Genomic DNA, 17,922 nt, shown 5'->3' on the forward strand with positions numbered 1-17,922 from the left:
CCCTAATCCCTTAATATTATCTCCCTTTCCTAACAGTCCCTGTTTCATTTATTTCCCCTTGGTGGCAAAGTTTGAACGCATCACTAAAAGAGCACTCCAAACAGTTTTCATACACCAGCATCTTTTTCTCCAAGGCAGTTTGAAAAACAACAGTCATGGCATCTGAGCATTCATCGGATTCTGAAATGGAAACCCAAAGTGACTCTCTCATGGAGGAACATGCACCCCGGAGGCCTCATAGAGGAGGTAGGCATATCAGAGAAGAACCAGTCACCCTCACTGAATTACAGGCCTGCCCTCTTGCCATGTTTTGTTTCCAGCATCAGTCATGATATGAGTTTTGTCAAAAGGTGGCTAGTGTTCAATTTCATCATGAGCTGGCTCGTATATTTGTGCTGCATTTACATGGAGATCAGGCTACCTTAGCCGGTGTCACCTTCACACTTACACCAGAATCTGTCTCACTAGCAACCGGCATACCAAACATTGGGGAACCATGGACCAAGAGGAAGAAGATTGACCGACAACATATGAGCCATACATTAAAATCGGTTTCTTGAAGCAGCTCAAGAGAGTGTTTCCATTCCAATATCTGAAAAATGAATATGCTCCACTAATGAAATTGATCATGAAATATTTCAGCTGTGAGGGACGGTTCTCCCGTCTCTATGCTTATCACATCAAGTTGCTCATTCATTTCACCAGGGTACGGATGATGAACATTCCGTATTTCATTTGCCGGAACATAGAGAAAATGACCACCCTTGTGCAGCACAAAACCCCTCAGCAGCAACTTAACAGTGTTTACCATTTTGCTCTCATTAAGATTTTGGTGGTTCATCAGCTTGGATTGTAGGGCATCACTTGGGATGATTTCATCTCTCGTGACTTCTTTAGAGCTTCACAGGGATTGTCAAAGGTTAAGCATGAGACAGGTGGACCTTCTCATCAGTATGAGCGCCATGAGACCACTGGTGTGCCAGTATTCATCACATATCAGAGGGGCACTAGACATTTGTTTGCAGTAGCGAAGCGAGTGTTATCTCCACCCAGTGTGGAAGGGGCCTCGCTTCTGACACCAGCACCACAGGTACAAGACAAAGGCAAGAGGACAATGCAAGACGAGGGACCTTCAGGTGAACAAGAGACTGACTTCATTCTCATTCATGATGATGATACAGATACGGGCCCAAGAAGTGCACATCTTAGAGAGATCATTCAAGAGCAGAAAACAGAGATCAAAGGCTTATCCCTTGACTTGGAGTCATGGCCAAGAAATTTGGGCAATTTTTGAGTCCTCAGGAGGTCAAAAACACTCAAAAAATGACCTCACTGACCCTATTTTGACACACAGGAAGCAGTCTTGGGAGCTTGAAGTTTTGAAGGGGAAAATAACATCCAAATTCAGAAATTCCACTTGGGTTGGAAAGTAGACAGGCAGGGCTTTCCAACAAGCACACTTGGGCTCAATTTGGACTTCAAGAAGTGCCTCAAAATCAGATCCAAAGTGGTGCGACGCATAGAGAATCAAGCGCAGCGCATAGAGGATTTTTGCCCATTTTTCACTATTTAGCTCAAAAATTCGCCCAGTTTTGACCAGTTTTGCTTCTTGATGTTATTCTTGACTTTTCATGATGTAATTTGATAACCATGATGTAATATTGGCACATTTTTACTTGTTCTAGAGGATTCATTCACTAAAAGGTGAAAATTAAATGAATGAATCAGTTTCCTAGCATATAGGGGTAAGTTGTTTGACTACCTAGATTTCAGTTCCTTGTTTAGAATTAGTTCAAACAGCTCCTAGAATGATAGCTCGACCCCTAGAGGCAAGGGAATAGTTTTGGCTTGTCTATATTATGTAATTTCAAAGTCATTTTCAGGGTTGGACACTTGGGATTGCTTAGGACTCTATTGTACATTTCATTTCTGCAATTTTGGCAAAGGAAAGACCAAGGTTTTGCGGCACTTGTTGGGATTCATGTGGCTCTATGTTTTGATGGTGTGTTTCTCTATGTATTTGTAAGTTCACTGATGTTTATGTGTATCATTTTCCCTTCTCTTGTCTTCTACAATTAAACAAATGAGTGATTAAGGTAGAATTCATTGGACTGCTCTGCTTTGCCTTAAAATTTTGTTTAATTTCACATGTTTTCATTTGTTTGAGGAGGACTCTTGAGACCCTCTTGCCCTCCTTAGCTTCTCACCAGTCTGATCCATCCATTAATTCAATCCAAAGCATCAAAATGATTGCCTTCCTTGCCCCAATCAGAACTCTGCAAAAACCAGCCCTCATCCCCGAACCCAAAATTTGCATGTCCCTTTTTTCCAACAAAACCCTCAAAAACTCAAAACAAATCCTTATACTTAATACCTAGCCTAAGATCAATTTTTAAATAGTCATCTCAAGCACCATCGATTATCTTTTTCTGAGATTGACCCGGAGAGAGCCCTATCCTGTCCTTGTAGGGCTAGCTACAAGGCTGAGCGTGGTTTGATGTGGACCTAGAACCTTGTCTTTTCAGCCTGAGGAAAATCTAGGCTCTAACATAGTGGCGACCATACTGAGGAAGAAAATGGTTTGTTTGTTGATTTCATTTGTTTTATAAGCTACAGACGGAGCCTGAAGTTATGCCAGGTAGCCTTCAAAACACTTTTGCTATGCATCAGCGAAGTAGATAAACGTTGCTTCAGTCAATCTCCGGTCTAGCTTGTAAACGTGACATCTAACTTGTTAATTGCCCAAGTACATGTATCACGTTCAGATCTGATTGTTGATGGTGGACAACGATCAGACATAAGAAAGCTGAAATCATTCACCTGGCGACTCCATTCACTGAAAAATCCATAAATCAATGCTTCATGGTGACTCCACTGCAGGAAGATCAGTAGCTTTAAGATTTTCAAGATGGAACGGGTTGCAAGAAGATATGCTCCCATGAGCCGAGATCACATTCCAAGTTTTCCAAATAAAATTCCCAAGGTAGATTGGCAAAAGAATTTGCCTATGTTTAAAGATGATGATAGGAAGGATGCTGCCTTACATCTGGTTAGATTTCACATGCATATTCGCAAGTTGAAGGTTGATTTTCCTGAAGATTGCTTGATGAAGATATTCCTGGCCACTCTGGAAGGTGAAGCCCAATCTTGGTATGAAAGTTTGCGCCTGCTTGTATTTACTATTTGAAGGATTTTCATGCCATGTTCTTTGAAAGGTATAAAGAATCTTATCCATCATTAAATTTAGTTCAGGACTGTTGCAAACATGCTTATAGTTTTATTGAAAGCCTTGAGAAATATTATGAAGATGATAATTTCATGGATGATGAGATCATGGAAGCCCTGTATGAAAATCCATTTCAGCAGCATAAAGAGGATACTTATCAAGATGCGTAGGAAAATTTGCAGCAGGATCAAGATCTAAGTACAGTGGAAAATTATGAAAGAGAAGGTTTTATTTCAGATCTGTCCATAGATGAAGAAAATAGTATGCAGGAAAGTCAAGTTTCAATTTCAGAATGTGATAAAGTCAAGTCTGCTATTTCAGATATAGATTCATATCGTGATGATGTAGACTACCTTATGTTGAATCCCATGAAGGAGAGCTCTGCTGTTGAGATCATCTGGTATGAAGAAGACAGAGTTGTTGAAAAAAGCCTTCATGAGGAGGTAATCCAGTCATTTGATGAAAAACAAGATGAAACCTTTGTTCAAGTAAGTGAAAAATCTTCTTTTGATAATTCAGTGGTAAATGATAATTTGGATAATTTGATTACCATGTCATATGAAGATGATCAACAATGTTTCCAAATTTCAGAAGATCGGGACTGTCATTCAGATTTTTCATGTTTTAAAATGTTATTTCAAGAAGACAAAAATCACTTGAGCAAAACAAACAGAAAGTATTATCTCCTCTATCTGAAGATGAGATAGATCAACTCTTGAAAGGTCATGTTACAGCCCAAGCTAAAGCAGATTTGCAGTGCACACATGGTCAAGAAAGTGTTGGTGAAACTTCTTCCTCTTTTGAAAACGATGACGATCTTGTAATCAGTTTTATAGATCAGCAAACAGATAATATTTTCTTTCACAAAGATGATAAGGCTGTCATGTTTGATAATCTTGAAGATTATTTTTTGTTTAAGAGTGACCTAGACCATGAAGTTGAGGAATATGAGCTTGAGAGAGACAATATGCCAGGATTTCTCATGGTCAAGGAACCTACAGCTAACACTCAGATGGAAGAAGCACATACCTCTCTGTGCATTCCTATCCCTCAGAAATCAATTGTTCTTTCATATCAAAATGGAGGGAGTACTTGTATTTTTGCAGCTGGATCTCAAGATAAGCCAGTGCTTCAGGATTTTCAAAATCCCTTCGGAATTCTTCTGCAAGCATTAGAAAAGATAAATATTGCCAGGTTCATTATCATAAGCTTTGGTTTCAATGGTTATTTTGAGTTGCCTACAGGTTCATCGTTCCGCCTGCTCGAGAAAAGTGAGAGCAGAAATTTGGTATGTAGCCATCTGCTGGATTGGTTACATTGGAAAGCTCATTACACATGATTGTACATATTTCATTACTATGCAGGTGGTTGTCATCATGATTTGAAATCTTGATGGACTGCTGCCCTTCAATAAGCTTTGTAAGTTCTTGTTTTAGTTAAGTCAGTCATGAGTCATTTGTGAGTCAGTTTTCAGTCTTGTTGTTAAGTTAGTTTGTGTCGGTTTTCAGTCATGCATTTTAGCTTGAGTTTTTGACTCCATTGCCCAATGGATGAAGGCACTTGTCTGCTCTTCCAAAGATTTGTAGTTCTTGGCACCTCCAAGGAGCTACCATCCCCATTGGAGCCACTGTTAGAGTCGGTCTGTTCAACCCTCCGTCAGAGATCAAAACTCTTTTTGCATTTCATTTTTAGGTGTCCCATCCTGCTTGATCACCTGCATTCCATTTAGGAGGATGCCATAATCTGACGGAAGGGCTTTGTCATTCATTACCCTCATGTCTTGTACCTGCTGGCTTAGGTCTTTTCATCAATGTTTATTAAAGTCCATGACAATCAATGTTTGATCTTTTAATGGGCAAAGAGTCATGTCAATCATAGGTCTAGGGTTTCACAATTCGAGTCGATAAAGTGTCCAAATGCCAGCAGGCCAGAGGGAGGTTCTACACATGTTTTTATTTCACGAATTTCATTGTCATATTGATGGATTATGACTGTTCTTCACAACTCTGTTTTGAAGAAAAGTCAACATTTTGTCTTTTGTAACTTTTTCTAAAGTTCTTCAGTTATTGAATTATCTAGGCATAGCCCTGGTCTTCCTTGGTCAAAACATGCCACCGTCCCTGCAAAAATGCCAAAAAGATTCATCATTTAAAGCCAAAATCAAAAAGAAACTTGAAAAACAGAGTTGTATTAAAGTGTTAAAAGTGCCAAAACTAAACATAAGAAAATGTGTTTTCGAGAAGCAAAAATCAAACCCATCACTATATAAGTGTTTTTCATTGTTTGAAACATCATTAGTACGCCAAGAGATCGTTGGAAAGCCAAGTTGAGCTGTGGAAAAGTGAATTTCATATTTGAAGGCCGAAACTGTGAGCTGGAAGGAGTCGCGGCGCATAGACCAGGTGGCGCGGCGCACTGGGGAGGCACGGCTCATTGGGCGCGATCATCCAGTGTAAATTTGAATGGGCGTGGCGCACTGGGATGGCACGGCGCGTTGGGAAAGCTACGTCGCACACTCAGCTGTTTGGCCAAAAAAATTCCAGAACGGCCTCCAAATGCCCAAAACGTGCAAATTTCTCTTGAATTCAAGTAAGTTGGGCTCCTCCTTCACTGTTCATTCATCCAAGTTTATGGTGTGTATGATGGTTGATATGTTGAGCTTCCAAACAAACGATCAAACCCTATTATTTTGAATTCCTCAAATATAAGTTGTTACTTAGGGTTTAAAAAATTGTTGGCCACCAAGCTTTTTCTTTTTCTATCATTTCTTTTTTCCTTGATTCCCTTTGTTCCTTGACTTCATTGTTCCCTATCCCCTAAAATTACTAAACCCCTGTCCTAAATTCCCTTCCCCAAACTTTTAAATATGAAACCCTAAACCCTATTCCCACACATAATCCCTCAAACCCTCTCCCATATTTCCCTAACAAATATGTTCCGATAGTCCCTAATCCCTTAATATTATTTCCCTTTCCTAACAGTCCCTGTTTCATTTGTTTCCCCTTGGTGGCAGAGTTTGAACACATCACTAAAAGAGCACTCCAAACAGTTTTCATACACCAAATCTTTTTCTCCAAGGCAGTTTGAAAAACAGCAACCATGGCATCTGAGCATTCATCGGATTATGAAATGGAAACCCAAAGTGACTCTCCCATGGAGGAACATGCACCCCGGAGGCCTCATAGAGGAGGTAGGCATATCAGAGAAGAACCAGTCACCCTCACTGAATTATAGGCCTGCCCTCCTGCCATCTTTTGTTTCCAGCATCAGTCATGCTATGAGTTTTGTCAAAAGGTGGCTAGTGTTCAATTTCATCATGAGTTGGCTCGTCTATTTGTGCTGCATTTACATGGAGATCAGGCTACCTTAGCCGATGTCACCTTCACACTTACACCAGAATCTGTCTCACTAGCAACCGACATACCAAATATTCGGGAACCATGGACCAAGAGGAAGAAGATTAACCAGCAGCATTATGAGCCATACATTAAAACCGGTTTCTTGAGGCAGCTCAGAGAGTGTTTCCATTCCGATATCTGAAATATGAATATGCTCCACTAATGAAATTGATCATGAAATATTTCAGCTGTGAGGGACGGTTCTCCCGTCTCTATGCTTATCACATCAAGTTGCTCATTCATTTCACCAGGGTACGGATGATGAACATTCCGTATTTCATTTGCCAGAACATAGAGAGAATGACCACCCTTGTGCAGCACAAAACCCCTCAGCAGCAACTTAACAGTGTTTACCATTTTGCTCTCATTAAGATTTTGGTGGTTCATCAGCTTGGATTGTAGGGCATCACTTGGGATGATTTCATCTCTCGTGACTTCTTCAGAGCTTCACAGGGATTGTCAAAGGTTAAGCATGAGACAGGTGGACCTTCTCATCAGTATGAGCGCCATGAGACCACTGGTGTGCCAGTATTCATCACATATCAGAGGGGCACTAGACATTTGTTTGCAGTAGCGAAGCGAGTGTTATCTCCACCCAGTGTGGAAGGGGCCTCGCTTCTGACACCAGCACCACAGGTACAAGACAAAGGCAAGAGGACAATGCAAGACGAGGGACCTTCAGGTGAACAAGAGACTGACTTCATTCTCATTCATGATGATGATACAGATACGGGCCCACAAAGTGCACATCTTAGAGAGATCATTCAGGAGCAGCAAACAGAGATCAAAACCTTATCCCTTGACTTGGAGAGGGATAAGTGGACTATGAAATACTTGGAGCAAAGGAACAAACAGCTTGAAGATCAATAAGAAATCATGGAGTTACAAAACATCCGCGAGAATCGCCAAGCTGCACAAAGGAGAAGGGTTGAGCTCACTTCATTGGAGCAAGAGATTAATGATGATCAGGAGTCTTGGCTCGAGAGAGTCAACATTCACTTGGAGGGACTACTGGACAAGGCCGATAAGGACCATGCACTGCTGAGACACATGGCTTTCCACTACATGGCATGGAACAAGGTCTGCAAGGCACGAATCAGGAATTTAAAGGCAAAATTAAAGAAGGCAATAAGGAAGCAAAAGAGGCAAAGGGAGCTTGATCGTCTTCAGATATTGGCCGAAGCCTCTTTAGCCCAGCATGACACTTAATGAAGAAGCTCCAGCCCAAATTTCAAGAAAATTGGGGCATTTTTGGCATTTTGACAAATTTTGGTACAGAAAACAGGGTTTTTCTCCCTATGCGCCGCGCCACGTGGCGCGCGCTTTTGCTAGGGAGCTCCAAATTGTAAAAAGTTTGCATTTATGGATTTTTCATGCAGAATCATGGTTTTTGGTGCATGGCCAAGAAATTTGGGCAAGTTTTGAGTCCTCAGGAGGTCAAAAACACTCAAAAAATGACCTCACTGCCCCTATTTTGACACACAGGAAGCAGTCTTGGGAGATTGAAGTTGTGAAGGGGAAAATGAAATCCAAATTCGGAAATTCCACTTGGGTTGGAAAGTAGACAGGAAGGGATTTCCAAAAAGCACACTTGGGCTCAATTTGGACTTCAGGAAGTGCCTCAAAATCAGCTCCAAAGTGGTGTGATGCATAGAGAATCAGTCGCGGCGCATAGAGGATTTTTGCCCATTTTTCACTGTTTAGCTCAAAAATTCGCCCAGTTTTGACCAGTTTTGCTTCTTGATGTTATTCTTGACTTTTCATGATGTAATTTGATAACCATGATGCAATATTGGCACATTTTTACTTGTTCTAGAGGATTCATTTACTAAAAGGTGAAAATTAAATGAATGAATCAGTTTCCTAGCATATAGGGGTAAGTTGTTTGACTACCTAGATTTCAGTTCCTTGTTTAGAATTGGTTCAAACAGCTCCTAGAATGATGAGATTGACCCCTAGAGGCAAGGGAATAGGTTTGGCTTGTCTATATTATGTAATTTCAAAGTCATTTTCAGGGTTGGACACTGGGATTGCTTAGCACTCTATTGTACATTTCATTTCTGCAATTTTGGCAAAGGAAAGACCAGGGTTTTGCAGTACTTGTTGGGATTCATGTGGCTCTATGTTTTGATGGTGTGTTTCTATATGTATTTGTAAGTTCACTGATGTTTATGTGTATCATTTTCCCTTCTCTTGCCTTCTGCAATTAAACAAATGAGTGATTAAGGTAGAATTCATTGGACTGCTCTGCTCTGCCTTAAAATTTTGTTTAATTTCACATGTTTTCATTTGTTTGAGGAGGACTCTTGAGACCCTCTTGCCCTCCTTAGCTTCTCACCAGTCTGATCCATCCATTCATTCAATCCAAAGCATCAAAACGATTTCCTTCCTTGCCCCAATCAGAACTCTGCAAAAACCAGCCCTCATCCCAGACCCAAAATTTGCCTGTCCCTTTTTTCCAACAAAACCCTAAAAAACTCAAAACAAATCCTTGTACATAATACCTGGACTAAGATCAGTTGTTAAACAATCATCTTAAGCCCCATCGATTATCTTTCGCTGAGTTTGACCCGGAGAGAGCCCTCTCATGTCCTCGTAGGGCTAGCTATGAGGCTGAGCGTGGTTTGATGTGGACCTAGAACCTTGTCTTTTCAGCATGAGGCAAATCTAGGCTCTAACAACATGAAAGGGTCTTAAATAATAAAAATAAAAACTAACTATCAATAAAAATCGTTATGTGATGTTATAATTGTAGACATGAAAATCTAGGATTCACTATAAAAATAGCAGTGCAGTAGCGGTTGAATGAATTCACTGAATCAACTTCTTTTCTTGTGATTGCAGCTGACAGATTGCGAGCATTGGCTGGATTTCTGGAGGTTGACTCATCCTGGAGTGTAGCTGGGCTGTGTAGGTGGCATTGGAGAGTTCGGATATCATGCAGTTGATCGCATCGGAAAGGCATTTCATGGCCATCTGCTGGCTATGTGGCTTGACTAGAAAAAACTAGAATGTTTCCCATGTCAAGTTTTGGACTTCTCCAATCTGTTTTTCTCTGTTCACCAGCTCCTATTTCCAATGATGTTCCAATGCCTTTGCTTTTGGGAGTTTACCTGGAGAGCAATCAGAGATCAAATTAGACATATGTAAATTGTTATTTACTAATTCAATCAAACCGTTCGTTGCAGTTCTGCATCTAGAAGTTTCTCTTTCGATTTTCATTAGCTGGGACTCCCATTCTGAAAACAGGATTTCCTTGTGCGATTTTTGTATTCTTGCCAGTTGGAAACCATTCCTTCTATGGAATCTTGCCAAGACAGAAAATTTGTTATCCTTTCATCCGTTTTTTCCAATTCCAGTCTGGCCTCCACTGCCTTCTCAATCAGTGATGCAGAGATATCGCACAATGGGTTGGCCAATGATATGTTGTGGCAAAGAATGTTCAACTATTGGGACAAGGCTTTTGTTATTTCCAAGGCTTCTTTTCTGAATTCACTAACCTGCAGATAACCCCTGTACCTTTCTATCTGTTCTTGCATTTGTGCAATTTGATCTTCCTTTGCCTTCTTTTCTTGCTCACTTATCATCTGAAGCCAACTTAACTCTTGAGACAATCCATGTTGTTTATGGAGAGTCTTCTCATCAATCCTCTATTTTTCCAGTTTCAACTTCTCTCATAGTCACTCATTTTGTTGTTTGTGCTCTGCAAGTTGTTGTTCAAGCTAAATAAGCCTTTGTTGCCCTTCTGCCGATTACACCTCAAGTTGAGTGATCCTCTGATCCTTTTCCATGATCAGTTGGCTGACCTCTGAGGCTTTGTCCATTGTCGTTGCTGTGTAAGCTCCTGCATACTGAGATAACTTTGTTAAATCCTCAGAGGGATTGACTTCTGCTTTCCATACCACATTCATCATTTCTACCTGAGGAGTTAGAAGAGGACTTTGATCAATTTTCCTCTTTTTCCTCTGTCTTTTAACTACAGCCCTGTGCTTCGGACTGTAGAATACATCTAGGGGTGGTATTTCTTCTGTTCTTAGTACAATCTCCTTTGTAGGATTTTGAGGAATGATTTCTATATCCTACTGAAATCTGGGTAGGCCGCTTGTCCCTTCAATTGGAACACTAATAACTTCAGGGTTTTGTACTATAGGCAATTTTGGTGTGATGTGCTCTTGGGATTTATTATGGTTTTTGATGATTAGGTCAAACTATTCTCATTCCTTGATTAGAGTAGGATCAATATTCGTATATGTATCAAGGGTCTCACTAGTTCCTTCCTTTGTCTGCTCCCTTTCTGGTGTCTTTTCCTTTTCAGGAGTCTTTTCCATAATTTTTTCTTCACAGTGGCCTTCTAGTTGCACCATAGAGGTAGTATTTAACAAGTCCGGAGGCAATGTTTGCAATATTTGTGTCCTGAACTTCAAAAATTCCTCTAATCCCTCTGCTCTCAATTTGATTTTTTTCAGTTGTTTCACTTGAAAAAATAACTCGACTGAAGCAAACAAATCATCATAATTATCCTTCTCATGTTCAAACTTCGCAATTTTGACATGAGACGTGAAATTGTAGGCAACAGATTTTGGATCATACTACCTCTTTGGGATGATTGCTAACTTTAACATCTTAATTTTCTCGGCTTCCTTCTCTGCATGTTTGAAGTCATGCAGCATGAAAGTACCACATTGGAGTGGGAATGAAGGCCACATCTGTTTTTTGGACTCCTTTAGGTTTCTTGACATCCCTTCTACTGTTATCTGATATGCTATTTCTCTGGCAAATAACTTGTCAGGGATGTATAAGGGAAGGACATGTGGGTCAGTAGTGCTGCCAAAAAGTCTGATGTAGGTGAACTTCTCTTCACCAAACCAACTACCAATTGATGTTAGGTCGACACTGGCTTCATCAGACAACCTAGGAGCGGGTTTATTGAATATAGCATAATGAACAGGCAGGATGAAACCATGACAGATTCTATAAAGATGATTTTTATAATGGGCTTTCCACAATTCCTTATGATAGATATGAATGGGGTTTGGGTCCTGTGGAGTCCATTTCCAACCTAAAATGGGGTAATCAGAATTGAAACAGACAGTGTCCAAAATGTAGGCACTCATATAAAACGGGGGTATTACCCGGGTAGTCACAAACCTGTTTTTCCTATAATCAAGTATTTGGTTGGCCATTTTATCAAAAAAATTGTCACCTAATCCATGATATAATAGTTAACTATAGCCTCCATTAAAGGTACCATCTCTATAGTAAACTTGGTCGAATCTTAGACTCCAAAGAGTCTGCATATCACAACACTAGCATAACAGTAAGGAGATGCTAATGAGTCTACGGACTACATACCCGATGATTCATGCTTATGTTTGTTTGAATAATGCCTCCATTGTCTGATAGCGTCTGACTCAATGGCATTTTCCTTGGCGAAGGATTCCAAAAATGCTTTGTTGTACTACTTCTGCGGTTCAGGAAAATAGTACATCTTTTTTATATCTTCTGCTCTGAACGACCCGAACATCCTTCCATCAGCCATAAAAAATGTTCTGTCTGTTATGTTGATACTTTCAATCACCCATCTGACCAATTCATTGTAGGGTAATGCTTTGGCCCGGGTTGCTATTCTGTGAAGATAAGAACTGGCCAAGTCCTTAAGAGTACTCGCTGACTTGTCAGTAGAATCTATTGTTCCTGTTCTTCTTCGATTTCTTCCAGATCCTCGGCTTCCAGTAAATTGTATATACTTTCCCATGAAGCCTTGCCCAAGCAAAAGCAGGTAGTATCAGCTACCAATACCTTATTAATTGGTTCCTCTTTGGCTATGACGGGGGCCTTTGGTTTCTTTGATTTCTTCGTCATTTTTGATGGATTCATAAGCTCAGGCTTGCTCTGCAAAAAGAAACAGAAGACTGTAACAGAGAAAAATTTGTTCAAAGCCAACGCAGAATATAAAAGATTAATGGTAATTTAAGCGTGATAAGCAATACGAACTCAAATATTACCACGGATGAAATCCTCGAAGGATTCAACCATAACTGCTCTATTAATGATTTCTGTAACTGCCAATTGTGATACTTAAATGCCATAATGATATGTCACATCACTCATATTAGTAACAGTTCTTTAAAGTGGATCTCGTGACTTTCCCGATCAGCGATTAGCGAAAATTGCATATCGCAGATCGGGGGGCACAAACGTTATATTTTAGTTGTTTACTTATATAGCTCTGATTGCGATAAATAGTGAGTTGTCATAGGGAAGCGAGATAGTCTTTAGGAAATCAATGAATCATTTGTTTTTCATTTATAATTGATTTAAGCTTTAGACCCGCAAACATTCGTTTAACAATCATATTTCACCTTTTATTGAAAAGCGCACTTTTCCAATAATGAAATCGCATTGGCGGATTCCTAATGGGCCTTTGTTATGTACTTCATGTTTTCAGCGATGGCCGATTGCGATCAGATTATCGCATCGGGAGGTTTACATGGACCCTTGGAATGTTTCCTTGATAACTTGTGATTTGCGCTTTCTGATAGCGTTATCACATCAACGGTTGCCAATGGAAACCTTAAGTCTATCTTTTAAACTAAGGGTGTGAGACATTCCTTTATATTTGCTTTACGAGAAGGTCTTGTTTAATATTTAAATTGGATCGGACCTTTTCATAAAGATTTTCATGTGTTGTATGGATTTTGCAAAGTTTGTGATTGTTATTGAATTATTGGTTTTATCTAATTCCTAAAAAGGGGACCCATTTCTTGCTAAAGTTTTGGATGAAAATTTTGAAATGGGGAGGGTTGTTGTATAGCACAACATGTCCCCAACTCACAAAACTAACAGTTTTGTATGCACGTTCTTATCTTACCACTTAGCACTTTCCCAACTACCTTCACAAAACCCAAGTTTTATTTGACCCTAAGGTAAAGGCACTTGGGTTTACATAAAATATTATTTCATCACATGAATTTGGCTTTGGCCCCCTTAGCCCCCTCTTGTTCTCCTCTCCTGGAGTCATGTCCCCCCATACTCTTTCCACCCCTTTGTCATGCAACAAACCATCTATTCTTTTATTGATAATGTGACATGCAATATTTATAATTCATAATTTGACCATATCTTATGGCTCACCATCCTATACATCAGATATGTAAAAGTAAATTATAAAATCAATGGTATTAAATTATTTCAACAAGAAGGGAGAACATTATCTAGATCAAGTTTAGGACCATGAAGTTGAGCTTAGAGTGGATGATAGTTATTATCATAACTTTTCAAAATATGATGAGAGAGAGGTTGGGGGAGATCCCGAGTCTTGAATTGTTAATTAAAATCCAAATAGTTAGGGTAGTACTACTCTATGCACTCTCTCACATGACCAACACATAAATCATTCATTATTAGATTACACGAAAGGAGACATTATATGCTCAATGCAAAATACATGTTTAAAGGTGCCCTATTATTTTCATTATTTAAGAGGCTATTGTTAAAATTACCGAATATAACTATAAATTTACTAAGAGAAGATTAAAAACAACCAGTGACAAATCACAAATCATAAACACAATGTTTATATTGGAAAAACCCAATCTTGGGAAGAAAACCAGCAAACATAATTTTCTATTAATCCCTTGGAAAAAACCAAGTGAAGTAAGCCTTCACCGCTCACCCCCCTGGCACATTACAATGAAGTAGTCCCAAGCCTTTGAAGGATTCATTACATGTAATCCACATGCACAAAACCATGGGTAACAAAATCCATGTGCCCAAAACCACCATCATTTGACCAAACAACTTTGACTCTTTCAACAAGTCAAGTTTTACCTAAAAATCTCCCCAAATCCTTGGCTTGGGGTTTTCCTTGACCAAATTTGGCCAAATCAGCCAAGTGAGCCAACACCACTCACCTCCAAGCCCTACCCCCCTCAAATTTTATATTCAGGGCATCCAGTATTTTGACATGCCCCCCTTGTCACCTAGGTTAACATCAGATTTTATCGGTAATTCATTAGGGGTATGCATGTCTTATAGGTCTTATAGCCATATGACCATTTACAAATTTCATCTTCAAATCAATTTTTCTTTTTTTGTGTTATTGTTTTCCTAACACTTATGCCACCATTCTCTCTCTTTCACACACCTCCTCACACCAAACTCTCTCCTCACTAGATCTCACTTACGTGGATGCATCTCACCCAGTTAGACCTTTAACCAAGTGCTCTCCACTTCAGATATAGCTTTCATGGTTGCATCTCACTTTATTGTGTTGGGTGTGGAGCCTGATTATCTTATGTATTCAAAGGTATCGCCGCATTGGACCCCTGTTCGTAATGGGGCGGCAACACCACCCGTAAAATATTCACTGCAGGGGGGGTCCAGGGGGGCAACTGCGACTCCTCTCAGGATCTTACGTTGAAATCTCCATGCATACTCTCTCATCAATTGGAAACTCATAGTGGATCCACACATGCTTTCGTTTTGTGCACTCCATGCTCAATTATACTTCCTCCTATCTCTCAGAGATTTTCTTTTAGGTTTGACCTTAAATTTTCCATTTGCAACCACCGTCTCCTTCTCCAAGTCATGATCCATTGGATTTGATACCATGTTAAAATTATTGAAGGTGAATTAAAATTTACTGAGAGAAGATTAAAATCAACTAAAAACAAATCAAAAATCATAGACATAATGTTTGTTCTCGAAAAAAAACAATCCCGGGAAAAAACCAACTAATAGAATATTCTATTATTCCCTTGGCCAAAACCTACACAAGTCGTCCAAGCGAGGCTTCACCGCTTACCTTCCTAGCACATTCAAATGAAGTATTCTTGATCCTTTTAAATCCTTAATTACATGTAATCCATGGGGTGTAAAACAATGGGAAACCAAAACCATGTGCCTAAATCCACCATTGTTTGACTGAACAACTTTGATTCTTTCACCGAGTCAAATTTTACCTAACAATTATCAAAGGACGTTCATGTAGCTCAATAAAAAATCCTTATGTTAATGGGGAGAAGATGGCCCTAGTTGTAATAAGAGACCCAGGGAACATGGTATTGGAATCCCATAGGAAAATAAGAAGAAACATTTTTTAAGGGGAATGCCCCTAATAATGAAAACATATAACCATATCCTTAAGGATTTCCAAGTGTTATCCCTATTTTGTCATAAAAAATCCCATCATCTACACCTAATTTATTTTGAGGTATTTGTCATTGAACATATGCAGAAAGTAATAGCATGAAGGAGGTGATACACATTGAATCTTTCAATTGGGTTGTGACACAGATATGCCCATTATGTACACAAGGGTCTAGAATATTACTAATAATAAATCTAATGGTATGTGATAGCACAAACAAACCAATTCAACCAACAAAGTGGATAAGAAGACAAATTACATGTAATGTGTACCGATTTAAATACATCCATTTCTTTATTGGAATCTTGTACTTGAAATATATGTAACATTGTTTGCGAAGTGTCAACGACAAATCAACCAAATCATCTCTTTAACGATTCTCCAACATGGGTGGCATTTACATAGAGACATGGCATCTTTAAGAAAGTAAATTTATTATAGTCCTCAACATCATCATTGAAGCATACACAATTAGTTTTCCCGCATGTGCAATAGGGTGGGGATTCTTTGTAATGTGGCATATTAGGTTCAAGCTTAACATCTTCAAAAGTGAAAGTGATGTCATAATCATTGATTGGCATGGGTCTAATTCTAATGCATGCGTTACCACCTTTTTGTGAGATGGAACAAGGTTATGAGATATATTTGGTAAAGAAGTTTCTTTGAGTTGAATGGTCAAGTTGAGTTGATATTATGGCATATTTATAATCTACATAGCCATGAACATTTTTTTAAGCATGTTCTTTTATTGATTGGTCAATTTGGATAAATGTCTCTTTGGTAGCTTGATACCAAGGTAGAGGTTACTAACACTTCAAATGAGTCCACTTGAAGCAATGAAAAGGAGAAGGACAAGGGGTGAGGGACACACATCCAAGCCCTATTAGGACCAGCCAACATGGTATTATTCTCCCTCAACTCATTGGATGGATGGAAAGTCTAAAATGTGCTAAAAATATACAAGTAGAGGAGATTATGATATCATTTACATTTCATAATAGTGGAATAAAAAGAGTCAATGACAAGCTATCATGATATTTCATGTATCATAAAAATGTTTAAACAAGTTTTCAGAGGTAACCAAGGCCTAAATCAATTAATTGGTTAAAGATTTCAAGTATAGGTGTGTAAAAAAATTGCAAAGATGCCATCAAAACATAGAAGTAGTTGATTTCTTATGGATAGAATTTAAGGACAAGAAGTGGCACATGGTAAACAAGAAATTAGTTCACACTTAGTTAGGCCCCTCCTCATCTTTATATTTGGAAGCATCCCATATTATTGTCTATTGACCAAGGGATTCATCTTCCTGTTATGTTTTTATTCTTTTAGGTATTCCCTTTACAATAACTTTCCCTTTGCTACTGAAAAAAATAGTTACTAGGAGGCATCGTCTGCAACAGGTTCTAAGGAGTCAAAATATATAACATTAGGGAAAGGGATCCCAAGAAAAGAAGAAATAGGTGTTTTTGACATAAGTTGCAACATTGGTTTGATCCTTAGTTTTATCTATCTATGTTTCCTTCAAGGGAGTAGTGTTAATCTCTTGATTAGGATTCTATTGAAGTAAAATATTTGCAACAATAAGAGATATCTCCTTGAGGTTTATCTATGTAGTTAATTTTCTTTGTTCTTATTGAATAGGCACAATCACAGTTTGTGCCTTGTCTTGTCCTTGTATAATATAGTATTGTTGACTTTGATTTTTCAAATAAAACCCATTTAGGTTTCATTTTGTCTTCATAAGTTCTTCAGCTTGAATCTAAATCCTCTTCATAATAATTTTTTCAACTAGCAATTCTTCCATTAAGGATTGATCAGTTGAAGCTTGATCTACTTGATTATGTCTTATTCAAATGCTTGTAGATTATGAATTAGTTGTTGATGGTGAAATTGAAGTTGAACTACTTGCCTATCTCTAATGCTACAACTTAGCATCCATAATGAAGAGTGGTCCAAAGGATAATCTTCTTCTTCTTTGAAAAGCATAAAACTCATTCTTTTTTCCTCAAGTATTCTTGGATTTTCTGCAAGACTTCATCAAAGTATCTAACTCTTTTAAAAACATCATTAAAAGGCATTTTTCATCATTATATTTCTTAAAACATAATAAGGAACCACAATGAGATGATACAATATCCAAGGGA

This window comes from Pinus tabuliformis, chromosome X (genome assembly GCF_031772625.1).
Source record: "Pinus tabuliformis cultivar Carrire ecotype Pingquan chromosome X, CPIR1, whole genome shotgun sequence".
Taxonomy (NCBI): domain Eukaryota; kingdom Viridiplantae; phylum Streptophyta; class Pinopsida; order Pinales; family Pinaceae; genus Pinus; species Pinus tabuliformis.